General features: G+C 39.3%; 1 protein-coding gene across 3 annotated transcripts in view; it reads right to left on the bottom strand.

Moving 5' to 3' along the window:
- Positions 1-14,442, bottom strand: part of LOC135461724 (dual 3',5'-cyclic-AMP and -GMP phosphodiesterase 11A-like) — a 79,327-nt gene that overhangs the window by 22,454 nt on the left and 42,431 nt on the right. The window lies entirely within an intron of this gene.

Below are 14,442 nucleotides of genomic sequence, written 5' to 3'. Positions count from 1 at the left end.
GTTGCGGGTAATTTTCATCCTCGCGCAGACGTTATTCAGCGTCGTTCATTTGAGACAATAACTGTGATAACATGTTGTTAACTCTAGACCAATTAACGTTGCTTATCTGGTTCCTGGAGACAAGTAAAACCATGGGAAGTGCTGGCTGCAGTTAGATGAGTGCAGTTATCAACAACAATCAAGCGACAAAGACAGTCTTAATTTCTACGAATGTATTTAGGTACATTGTTTAAAGCCTGCATGAGTTTACGGGATAATTGGTACGTCGACAAAACCGCAGTCACCGAGTCACGTAATGTTTCAGAATTTAGCCCAATGACGTAACATGCGCAACATCGATACAGAGATATCAGAGTGGCACGCCATCGACAAATAGAGCTAGCTGTATTAATCGGTAACAATAGGTGCAAAAAATCGATAATAAACCCAGGGCTCAGATGAAGGTGATGGAATACACAACGGGAGGCAGCTGCATCGACGAACTTTTTTCTTTGCATATGGCATACTGGATACAACTAAGCAACCGACTGAAATGTTGAGAACGTATTGAAATGTATCACATAGATTGCACAAAAATGTGCTTGGACATTCGCTTGCAGCATGTATGCAGTTATGCTCTTGAAATATTTGATCAGTTATCTATCATCTGATTGGCATTAATCAAATAACACAGGAAGTATATTTATTAAAATTAGCTCTGTGCGACAAGTTTCATTCAGATAATCAAAAACAACATTAACGACTCCGTTTTGATGTGGATGTGGGCAATCCCCATGTTCTGAATGATGCTATCACAGAAACAAGACACTCGATTCACCACTCATCTGTTTTCGTTTCATATCTATGAAATATTTATTCGGAATTAAATTCCCCGCTCATTATTATCGGTTGTTTATTGAGGTGTTGATGTACACTTAGCTCTGTCTTCTCAAAGGCCCTCGAGACGGCGAAGCCATCAGAAGAAACCTCGGCCGACACCAAAGCCCTCCCTACAAGTATGGCGTATATACATTTCTCACCCTATTGCATTTGCTGGACGCTGTGTAAAATGTGATGATTTCAATCTACGTCACAAGTTGTTGATTCAAAAAGTAGTGTGTCAAGGACACTGTGGCAAACACATTCACTCTAAAGTTTCTTCAATTCTATAATGAGTATGACACTTTTGTTGGCAAATGTGGATAAAGCGATCAAGATATCTGGCAATTTGTGTCATAGATGTATCAAATTCCGTTTTACGCCGGACTAGGGGATGTATAAACACTCATGTTTATAACATTAACACGATGTATTTACGAACACATGCAATTAAAGTGAATCTATAATACGTATATTTATATTCCAGTTGAAAAATTACTCACGGACTGCAAGTTTGAAACTTGAAATGGTTGTCATGAAAACTGATGAAGGTCGTCTTTTCCATTATGTCAACTTTATTTACTATTTATGTATTGTTTCTTGCATATTCCACTGGAAACTGGTCTTTTCAAAAATGTTTGAGAAATACGTCCTGTGATTATCGATTTGGAAGGGTCTTTCACGTTCCACGAATGGTGTACGAATCTCAATTCAAAATGACTAGATAAATGTACATACAATGAATCAGACTTTATTTTAAAGAATTGGTCCATGACAATAACTCTTTATTCCAACAAATACAGCAATAAAGTCAATAAATCAAAACACTGTCTTGGACACATTTATGTATACAACACTGCTTAAAAAGATATCATCAGTACGAATAATGCATGTGTCAGATGCTGTTACAGTTTGCCATAAAACTACAATCAACTCGTGGAGCACGGCTAGCATTGCGTGACACTCACATCATCTGTTAACATCGTTGCAACATCGAATACCTGCTAAGTACTTTTATATCAAGCAAGTAACGTTAGCGTACATACAGACGGGTCATATGTTCGCCCGTACTTTTGTTTCTACATTAATGCTGTGTTATTGTCTCACAGAAAACAGTACTTCGTGCTTATCAAAGATGAGCACTTGCATGGAGGGAGCAGTCAATTTGTCTAGGACAACAGCATGGAGATACATGTGGTCTGTAGGCTACATGTAAAGAGTGCCGTCGACGAAAGTTGAATGAAATCTCCATTTGCATGCTAGAATGTGTGAATGTCGAAAGTAACTATATAACAAAGCAGACTTCAACCTCTGTTTCTTCTCCCTCAGCATTGAAAGACAATACCTATGGTGAATCGGAAGTAAATGGCCTGCACATAACGATCTTTCAAGTGTGGTTCATACTGATACGGTACATTGCTTGCTGTTCCTTTTCAGTTCCACTTGACAAGGGCCCAGTCGTATGGAATAGGCAGCCACGCCCTATAGCTTCAGAATGATAATAATTAGACACTGAACAAATCAATCAAATATCTAAGATTCAGGTATGCAACTGTTATTACGTTCTTGTCCCTGTCAACTAGCAATAACAGAACAAATCGTTATTCTTGGATTCACCCGTCAATGTCCAGCTTTAACCGCTCTTAATCTCTTTCTTGGTTTGCCTGTCGGTACAGGAAGTGGTTCTCTATCCATATGAAAAATGGCTATGAGCAGATCGTCATGTACAGACAATTTACTTCCGAGTTAGCCTCTTTTTTTAGTATAAAGCCTCACTTGAAATTGATAGATTTCTTCTAGTACTGACAGCATAATGTCCCAAAAGAACAAAAATAGGAGTCCATGCACGCTAAATGAAGATGTGCAGCGGCGATAACAAGTGTAGGAAGAATAACGTGCATTCAACTAAGGCATATTGTGACTGTAACAGCTAGACATGCCATACAACGACAGATACCTGTGGGTTTGGACATAATAGTGTTTTGTGTGACAGAGGCATGTGCACAGCTACAGTTTCCATGGCTATACATCGCTTGAATCCAACAACATCGGTGTTATTTAACCATATTTCTATCTACAGCAATGATAACTGGTGTGCTTCTGAAAAAAAAGGATTTTAATTCCATTTTCAGTGTTATTGTGTCCTCTACCTATCCCTTCCTATAAACTTCCAGGCTTTACGACTCCCCAGCAACTATAACGATTACAATGCAGTCATTTCTTTTACGTCATAGCTTTAAGTGTAAATCGACGATCTGTCTAATAGTAAACCTTGGTGGTCCTGATTAAAAGCCTATGTTAAATGTCAACAGTGCTTAGTGACTGACCAGCAGCCAAACTGACGTACGCCTCATTAGGCCTATTGCTTGGGAGCTTTGATCAGCTAATGGTTAAGATTAATAAAGCTGCCACTGAAAGCCTGTATACTCCGATACCCGTGTGCTTGTCATCTGCAGTAGTAACAAAGCCATCGTCTTTGGAAGGGTGCAGCTATGCTTACTAACACACTGTCTGGTTTATGTTTAAACTGGTCCAATCTGATCCCGTCCTGAGTCTCTGAGATTCTTACGTTCGCAGTCGTGTCATGCCAATAGATTGTTTTTCAGTGGTGTCAAGTTTGAAATATACGGTATATCGACACTCCGTTAATTTGCGCTGCTTTGATGACTCTGTAGGACCTATGTCAATCAATGTGTGCTTATAACCCAGGCGATGGAACTCAGATCACAAGAACAGGGCTTCTACAATGTCTTACTAAAGCTCACTGCGGGGATCTGTTATCTAAGGATCCAATACCCGAGGTCTGGAGTCGTATTTCCAAGTCCAATCTATCTTCAATAAAGAAAAGAGTCAGGAGAAAAAAACAAGAGGGTTGGGCAAATCCTTGACTTGTCCGCCTTTAGACCTGGTTATTATTCAAGCCACTTGGGACCAACTCGGGAGATCGGGAGTAAATACCGCCGCCTAGAATCAAGATCGACTCTCCGATAGTTTTTTTTAACCTTGTTGATACAAACAAGCCCCAAAATGTCTCCAGGCGAAAAAGGTGTATAATTACGGGTATCGGTAAACACGGGTTGCGCTTCTGGTAACAATCTTATCTCCCAGATGGGAAAGAAAATACAGGAATCGTTTTATGCTCCTTAATGCAGGGAAAGCTGTATCTGTTTCCGGGTACCAACTGGCTCGGCACAGCACAGCACAAAGCCCCAAGATCACCCAAAACGTCAAACTAAGATTTGCCACCGTGAATATTTAAACACCTTAATGATGTTAATGATTCGATACACACGAACTTTTCATTCATTCGTCCTGAGTCTCATTTATTTATATAGCTAAGGAATTGATACACAGAAGGTGTTCTTTCCTTTGTATTTTTTCATTCCTTCATACTTCCAATGAATCTTTCCATACATTTGCATTTGTTCATTTCTTCATACATCCAATGAATCGATACACAAAAACTTTCCATTCATTTACATTTGTTCATTTCTTCATACATCCAATGAATCGATACAAAAAACGTAACATACATTTTTATTTGCTGATTTCTTCATACATCCAATGAATCAAAACACAAAAACTTTCCATTCATTTGCATTTGCTCATTTCTTCATACATCCAATGAATCGATTCATAAAAACTTTACATTTATGGCATTTGTTGGTTTGTTTACATAGCTAATGGTTGTATAATCATGAACTTTTGGTTCATCTGTGTTTGTGGATTTGTCCGTACCGCCAATGAATCGATACACTGGGGATTCATTACTTTACATTTGTTTATTCCATCATGTATCCAATGAATCAAAACACAAACACGTTTCATTCATGTGCATTTGTTCATTTTCTCATGCAGCTAATGAACAGAAATGATCGAGCTTTTCATTCATTTGCATTGTTAAATTTTTCATACCGAAAATGAATCGATACGCAAGAAACTTCGTTTGTTATTTTGTTTCCATACTATTTAAACGGTTTAAGTAAAGACAGCAAAATAAGACGTATTTATTCACACTCGCAGTGTAGGTGCTTAAAATCAAGAATTTCAAAGGGATGTTTCTATGGCTGATTTAAAACAGGCATTTCACAAAATTCAAATCTTTTGTTTTTGCTTTACTTTAATGAAGATTTCTTATGGCCTCCTTAAATAATCCTTACCTAATTTTGCATATTTTTTCTGATTAAGCTGAGTGTGTATTCCGGGATATTCATAAGAAAGTGACTAATTTTTGCATACGACAGAAGTAATTTGGCTGATGGCAAAGTGTTTTTCATCCGATGCACGATAACGAGTTCTTGGTTATAGATCGAGTAAATGTTACATCTGCACAGAACCGGGAAATGTCCGTTAATATTAGGAGTAACGTCTACAAGGGGCTAAGAGAGGAATTAACCCAGACATCAGAATGATCAGAATCATTAGTGATAAGCTTAGTTTAATGTGTCCATGTTTTCTGGAAAATAAACGTTAATGTACTGGAATATTCCACTATAGAGTCGCAATGGTGAACAGCTCCGAACAGGCTATAAAGGTCAGCCATTTAATAACTGATGTACTCAGAATACAAACAAGACAGACTAACCGTAGTAGAGGAATAACCGTATGTTTTGACATTTAAGCGTATAGCTCTGAATTTTTCAGATCTTCTGTTCGTATTACTTTAGTAAGGTGACCAGGCCAACAGGCCCAATTTTCTTGAACTCAGAACACAGCTGTTGGCCTTGGCACGCCCCATCGATCAATGTTTTATTGCTCTTTGTCGCCTTACATGTCTTAAGCACCAACTGAGATCTGCTGTCGACATTTGCGCAGCAACGCTAGAGGTGTCGTAACAAAATTAGTATAAAGTCATTGACCAGAGCGAGTTAACTCGGTACCCCGGAAGTTTGCCATTTAGATAGGTGACAGGAAAATGGTACCCCTGTGGATTTCGATATTGTCGAGGTGTGTACGCCGAAGTCCCCAGCATGCAGCATCAAAGACGTATTGGTCTCCGACCCTGGTGGCGTAAATCATTCTCTAATTAACGACTGGAAAACGCCACTAGTCTTAACTACTACCATTAACAAGTGTCCGACTCAGTCCTGTATAGATTTATAGGAAAACTAAACTACCGTAACGGAGGTTTAAAGGAATTAAACTACGAGTTTTAAATAAATATGTGACATTTTGCGAGATGTCATTAATTGACAGCCAGACTCCTGCCAATCTTAAATGCCATCACGTAGCATTTATTTTTCTGTTATCATTGTTGCATGCTTTGTCTTGAAATTAAGCATCTTGTCAATCATAAAACGTATTTACAAGGCTCAAATATCACCAAGAGTAAATTCACCTAAAACACCTGGAACCTAAAAGTGACATCCTTTGGCATTAAGTCTAAGTGTTTTGCCCTACTTTATGACAAAGCGATTCTGTGGCTGAGGTATCCGATATAAGTTTAAGTGAACCATAAAGGCCCGCATTTGATATGGCTTCAGCATAACAATTCCCTCTGATTCACTTTGTCTTAGAGTGGAGTTCAACTTAATGCTATATTATTATCAGATATAACGGTTTCGGTTGTAATGGATAATGTGTTGTTTGCATTAGTCGGCTTGGCAATTCCTCTCGCGTGGATTGCCATTCTGTAAGGTCGTTGTGCACCACACAGGATGGCCGATTGAGAAAACAGATTCGGAAGACTGTCTCATAATGACCGTTTCACAATGAATCTGGCTCCAATAGACTTTACCCAATGGACTGTTAGTAGCCCTGTTCATGTACAAGATTTCATTTGGTCTAACTCGCGGTTTCGATTCTGCTTGTGTTATCCAGTTCTGCTGTGGTAGTTGACGGGTGGTCAGACGGGCAACGACGGCTGATGACTTGTTCTGAATATATAACCGTCACAAGTCACTCTGCTGACATCTGAAAATCCAATAAATAGTCTCTTAAATGTCGCCCGACAGCAGCCAAAGACCTAGTAATAGCAGTAAGCGACAAAGTTTACCATCTCGTGGAGAAATCTCGAAAATAATAGGTAACCAGGCAGCCGTATAAATTGTGTGACCCTTCGACAGTTGCGGTCTACGTTTGTGGGAGATTTGGGTTACACCCAATCGCTGTGCTGGGTTATTTATGTCAAATATATTTCTTTACGTGAGGAGAACAATAACATAGAAAATTCAAGGTTAAGGCCGTTAAGGGAAGGGCTGGTTTCTTTATGCATGATGGGAAATGTTTTATTAACAAAATTTGTTCATTAAGTTGACTGAGACAGTTTATTTATTATATTTATCTTGCTTCTAAGACTCTTTGGAAAACAATCCTGTGTAAAACAATCATAATACCTTGGCCAAGGCTTGTAGTGATGTCCACATTCCTTAACATAGTTGTCAAGCACAAAGGAAAGAAATACCTTGCAAAATGATGTAATTCTGATATGATAAATTCCATATAGGATACTGTATATATGTGTTGTGAACACATTTAAATAGATATTTTACAATTCAAACTATCTATGCAAATTGACAAACACTTGGCATATCCTCTAATCAAACGTGATGAGCCTTGCCAGATCATTTGTTTTTTCGTTCAGTCCTAAATTTTACAATTTCTGCCCATTTTTATTGACATTTGAAAATTGAAACATACCATGTCTTGCCGTGATCCATCAGGCGCATTCAAATTGTACTCACGACTCACGTGGTGCCCCTGGGTTGTTCACTAACACGCACTGAATAATACATTAATCAGGGACAGAGCACGACATGGAATTGGCTCATTTTCTCGCTCCAAACAGCGGGCATTTTATTGAGCCCGTGACATCTTCAGAACGTGAAAAAATGGCCATAAACATTCTCGCTGGAAAAATAATTTTTTTTGTTTACTTTGATAATCAGATGTAAACGCCTTGGTAAATATCCTAAATATTTTCAACAAAATATCCTTCAACAAACAAAACTATCTGTAAGAAACGAATACTAACGTAACAAATATTTCATAGAGTCGCTTTTACAGAACACCAAGCAATAGGTCCAGAGCCCGGTACACAAATTTACAAGCTGAGTTGTTTTACGGTAAGAAAAGCAAACGTTTCCTTAGTATGACACATAACAGGTAGAATATAACCCTATCTGAGGTAAACTGACAAGAGCCCGGGTTTTCACCGATTATGTGTGATCGTTTGCCGTCTGTCACACTGTCGTCGCTGCTGTTGGTTTGCTCTCTGTGCTGTTGTCTTTTTATAATCTGTTAAGTGAGCTACGATGTACAAAACGTATGTAGTATTTGTCAATAATACTTATATGTTGCTCTTTAAAAATCATAAAATTCGAACGATGAAAAGGGAACAGGTTATACATCCTTCAGTGTTGTGCCACAATCACGTCATTTAATAGTGAGCTGATCTGATAAGTCCCCCTCAGGGGCCGTCATTAAAAGTGGGTACAAAGTTGCTGACTGACTGACTGTTGGGCAACTTGAAACCTCAACACAGACGGTTGTTAAAGGAAACATTTCCCCTGCGATTTCTTCAAAGAAATTCCTCAGTAATTTATAAGTTTACAGGTTTGTCGGTAAGTCCGTAATCGTAACTATAGTTTCATGTTACATAGAGACAAATTTGATGCAATACTGAATAAGGCTGGTAAAATTATCATGGGAAATAGTAATTAGCATAATCGATGATTACGTAATAGACACGCAAAGAACTACTTGTAGATCACGAACAATCTGCGCAACCGATTGGAATTATACAGTGTTAATGGTAATGAACATATGATTTCCCCAACTTTCTTGACATCCTGCTTTATCGATTAAAGTAGCATTCGTTCTGATATTGATTTACAGAAACCATTTGTAGTTACTCGCAACAGGGATAAATGAGCTGGCCAAGGTGTGGTCGGCACTTCAACGGTATCTTCACTGCTGTATAGCTCTGATGATTCGAGATCAAACAATACCAAGGGCAGATACATTGTTCGTTAAGAACCTGGGATCTTTTCGGATTCCCAATCAAACTCGCCACTTATGGAAATTCTATCGTCCGGTTACTGCCAATAATGAGGCCCGTTAGGCAGACACACGTCGGTAACACTTGTGCGAATGTGCAGTGTATCGAGTTACTCTTCATTGTCACATGCCAGATAAGCCAGAGTGGGCAACCGTTGAAACAACACTTCCACAGAGGTACAATGGCCCCCTCCTCCACTCTTGCACCTCCACTCTTTAACTAGACCAGAACAGCAGGCTGGTTGTCACACTTCAGTGATATTAAAGGAAACCAAATGTTGAAGATGAATGCTAAGAGGTATCGACGCTATTGTTAGAGTAGAAAAATATTTTTTTGTATATAAAAGAATCGATATTTTTTTCTCACCGGAAATGAAATTGACCGGTGGTACTAGATGGGCTTGAATTGGTAACCATACTGAGCTCATATATAATGTACTCGACCTCCAGCAACTATCTAGTGAAAAGTACCCGACGTCCAGCAGCTATCTAGTGAAAAGTACCCTACGTGCAGCAGCTATCTAGTGAAAAGTACCCGACGTTCAGCAGCCATCCTGTGAAAAGTACCCGACGTTCAGCAGCCATCTGGTGAAAAGTACCTGACGTCTAGCAGCTATTTAGTGAAAAGTACCCGACGTCCAGCAGCTATCTAGTGAAAAGTACCCGACGTTCAGCAGCCATCTGGTGAAAAGCACTCAACGTTCAGCAGCCATCTTATGAAAAGTACACGACGTTCAGCAGTTATCTAGTGAAAAGTATTCTTAAATTCATGGGCTTCACAGAATAATCCATTATACTATACATTTTTTATGTTTACCTCGTTCTTATGAATACTGGACTGGTTTGGCGGATGCCAGGATTATTAGTGGAACAAATCACCAGATAAGTAACAAACGTAAAGGAGAACTTGTGCACCTGGTATAGAGCGTACGGTTTTTATATAATAACGCCATATATCGCAGTCAGAGATATCGCAGTGAACCCGCAGTATTGTATACTGTGGTTCACGACACCAGAAATTGTGTACTTGTATACTACACCTGTAATCTACCTTACCCTCCAGTTCTAGCTCAATTGACTGACAGTTTATTTTACCTCACAATGCAGTTCTAGCTGAACTGACTGACCATATATTCTACTTCACAATACAGTTAGAGCTGAACTGACCGAACATGTGTTCTACCTCACAAAGTGGTGCTGACAGAACTGACTGACCATGTATTCTATTTCACAATACAGTTCTAGCTGAGCTGACCGAACATGTGTTCTACCTCACAAAGTAGTGCTGACAGAACTGACTGGCCATGTATTCTACTTCACAATACAGTTCTAGCTGAGCTGACCGAACATGTGTTCTACCTCACAAAGTAGTGCTGACAGAACTGACTGGCCATGTATTCTATTTCACAATACAGTTCTAGCTGAACTGACCGAACATGAGTTCTACCTCACAAACTGGTGCTGACAGAACTGACTGGCCATGTATTCTACTTCACAACACAGTTCTAGCTGAACTGACCGAACATGTGTTCTACCTCACAAAGTAGTGCTGACAGAACAGACTGACCATGTATTCTACTTCACAATACAGTTAGAGCTGAACTGACCGAACATGTGTTCTACCTCACAAAGTGGTGCTGACAGAACTGACTGACCATGTATTCTATTTCATATTACAGTTCTAGCTGAACTGACCGAACATGTGTTCTACCTCACAAAGTGGTGCTGACAGAACTGACTGACCATGTATTCTACTTCACAATACAGTTCTAGCTAAACTGACCGAACATGCGTTCTACCTCACAAAGTAGTGCTAACAGAACTGACTGGCCATGTATTCTACTTCACAATACAGTTCTAGCTGAACTGACCGAACATGTGTTCTACCTCACAAAGTGAAGCTGACAGAACTGACTGACCATGTATTGTACTTCACAATACTGTTCTAGCTGAACTGACCGAACATGTGTTCTACCTCACAAAGTGGTGCTGACAGAACTGACTGACCATGTATTGTACTTCACAATACTGTTCTAGCTGAACTGACCGAACATGCGTTCTACCTCACAAAGTGGTGCGGACAGAACTGACTGGCCATGTATTCTACTTCACAATGCAGTTCTAGCTGAACTGACCGAACATGTGATCTACCTCACAAAGTGGTGCTGACAGAACTGACTGACCATGTATTCTACTTCACAATACAGTTGTAGCTGAACTGATCGACTATGGATTACTATTTAAGACAGTCAGAACTCCAGCTACGCTGAATTCGTTACACCGTGCATCACATTATTATACACGTATAAATGTAACGTAGAAACTCAAAAGTAGACAGAAAGATAGGATTCTTTTTACAAATTCGAATCAAGCAAGCGAGGTTCTCTTAGCAAATCCTTAAGGATCGATCCATTCCCAGTCTTACAAAATAGTAGCAGCACACCCACTATAACAAATTGTGAAGTGTGTTGCTGGCCCAGCCATTGTTTGAAAACACTATGTTTCTGTGGAAAACGAAAATTGATATACGTTGTCATCATATTAATGAGAGAACTCTTGATGCTATGGAGATTGTTTACTTAACACATACCCCTGCAGGCATGTTTCAAATGTCAGCGGACCAGAGTAGCATGACTGGCCAGATCCAACATCATAGCCGCTATTATATTCTGTCTTAAATTACACAAAACTGCTTCCAGCGCCGAACATATTCCTTTAGCTTTACGCTCGGTTGTTGATTAGATTATCTAACGACATAAACCAGGTGCAAAAGATGGCAAAAATTTACCACGCTTGTGCAGTTTGGAATAAAAGGTGTTTTAAAGCATTGTTCTTCGTGGATAACAACGTGTAATAGATATAGATGTACGCATTTACTTTAGACTGATCATCACAATATCTCCATAGTTTCGTTTAAAGCATTCATACTCTTCACAAATCTCGGTACAAAAACAATGCGACGCAATGTTTTTTGTCCTACATACGGTCATTGTACTTAGGTGGTGATAGACGTCATCGTAGGTCTGATGTCTTACATGTTTTATGACAAAATTTCATTAATAACATGTTATCGCTGCTGAAGCGATCTGAGTTAAAATAAGAAAATTGTGATGAGTTATGACATTTTGTAAAATGTCAGTAAAATTTATCTGTAAAATCACAGAGGGTTTTAGTTGAAGCAGCAGCTTGGTAAATCTGATAGGGTACTGCGTTGATGTTGCTAGGCACTGCCTTCCGGCCTGTCCGAGAGATAAATACCTGATACACATTAACATGGGACAGAACATCTGCAAGTGCCAGGAAACATCTTCGCCTTTGTGTTAACCAAAGAAAGGATTCATCAAGGCCCAGGAACGACTCGACGAATCCTCACTAACCAGACTAATTTTTCTGTTCTAATTCTAACTGTTTTATACTTGATTTGCATTTGCACGATTACAAAACCTTGGCTGCGAAAAAACTGCCAGAGAATTTTACTGTTAATAAATTTGTTGTAAACAGTGTAACTATGCCACACATTTATTCCATCTGACATACTTATGGGACTTTTGAATAATTTCGTGGCCTATAGTAGATTGAGTTATTTTTGAAAAGCCAGGCATACTTATTTTTTAATATATCACGTCCTACATTTACACCTTACTCCAGCGGTTGTGGAGCATACAGACCCTTTCTTTGTAGAAGTTGGTGTCTTGGTCCTACGGAAAACTGCTCACAGCGACAATGACGTCATCACCCTTGTGAAAACAGCTACCAATGGGATCATGGGGAGAATCCGCAATCCTGAATGGCAGCTATCACCGCTATGGACTTGTGCGATGGAGTGTTTTCCTGTTGGAATCGCGCTGCTTTTGTCAACTTCCCACTCCAATGTTCTCTCTATCCTTACCATTTAGCTATCTAAAAGATCAGAGTAATAAGTTAGTTGACCATTTACCAGGCAGTTTACCAGGAGGATTCCGTCGGGATATCAGAGAATGGATGCCATCATATTGCCTGCAGACATTACGGAGTTGGCTGTTTTTGAAGGAAATCCTGTGTGCTTTAACTGATTCTTTCGTCTCTGGTTGGAAGTGGAGGACTCAAGATTCTCTCATGGTTACCATTTTGGGAAACCATTCGTGGTTTGTGAGTATCAGGAATGGCGGGAAAGCGTTCAGGCCCCTGGGACCCATTCTACAGAGCAGTTGCAAACTGCGCCTAACTTCCATGACAACATCGTTCCGTGACAGCTTTGTAAAACAGGGCCCAGTTGTCTAAAGGTGTGTTAGTATTTAAGCCTTGTATTAACTTTAGTTTGCCATTAGTTTTGTATGACGTCAAGACTGGTACTAAAACTTAAGCCTCGATTAATTTTTAATAGAATTTTGAACAACAAGTCCCAGGTTCCAGGGGTGTAAATCTCATCACAAGTGGTTGATGTGTATATGAGAATTGTACTAAAACTATCATTCTCGATTCACTCAATTTTTAAATTGGTTAAAATAAAAGCCAAATGATAAGACCAAAAAAATAGTATAAATGATTGATATATAATTGCTTTTGGCAGATCAGTTATATGGCTGCAAGGTTAATGTTATCTCCTGGTCGTCGCCTTGACAACTCTTCCACCTGTTAACCTTATATAACGCTTTGCTAGGCGACATCTATATTATTGTAAATGCCAGACAGAACAGGGTTATTGCGCATGCAAGGTCATTCTAGCCATGATAACATTCAACAATTGCATTTGAGTAATCTGACCTTTCACTGATCCGTTTTCTGGTTAAGCATGTACACAATGTGTAATGATCAGAAGGTTGATTAAAAACCTTGTTCAGTTTTTCACCCCGGCACACTGCAGCCTGTTCACATCGTTTTGGCGCTGGAACTGTCGTCATTCTGTGCATGTTCATGTTTGTCTGTCCATGCGTTTCTTGTTTTTAGCACATTATGCCTTTCATTTCACACTACATAAATTTAAAGTCATTCAGGTATGTGACGTAGGGTCCCTATCAAGTGGTCAGGAAGTGTTTGATTCATACTACAATAAGTTTAACATTTGCTTCAAATTAAACAAAACAATGCAGTCGCTGTTAGATCAAGTCCAGCTCATGCTGGCTTCCTCTCCGGTCGTAAGTGGGAAGGTCTATCAGCAACCTGCGGATGGCCGTGGGTTTCTCCCGGGCTCTGTCCGGTTTCCTCCCACCATAATGCTGCTCGCCGTCGTATAAGTGAAATATTCTTGAGTACGCGTAAAACACCAATCAAATAAATAAATAAATAAATAAATCAAATTAAACAATAAAACACTGCATCGTTTAATATTTTCTTAAAATTCAATACCCTTTCTCGTCCACAGGGGAACTTTGTTTCATAAAGAACAAAATCCAAAAGATGGCATACTAATGTATATATGTCTGGCTTACAAGTGGGTTTAAGGTTTATCTGTTTAACGACCTGAACACCTTGTAATCCAGAATGCTGAATGTGTTTATGACAAATTTCAACCTGAATATGTCTACGCTAATTGAAAATGGGACACACAGTTTCGCTTAAAGTGGCATGTATTACAACAAAATGCTCACGTCTTGTAGACGCATTGAC

Source organism: Liolophura sinensis, chromosome 1, assembly GCF_032854445.1.
Source record: "Liolophura sinensis isolate JHLJ2023 chromosome 1, CUHK_Ljap_v2, whole genome shotgun sequence".
NCBI classification, from domain to species: domain Eukaryota; kingdom Metazoa; phylum Mollusca; class Polyplacophora; order Chitonida; family Chitonidae; genus Liolophura; species Liolophura sinensis.
The sequence above is the reverse complement of the archived record's forward strand: the minus strand, read 5'-3'. Positions and strand labels throughout refer to the sequence as shown.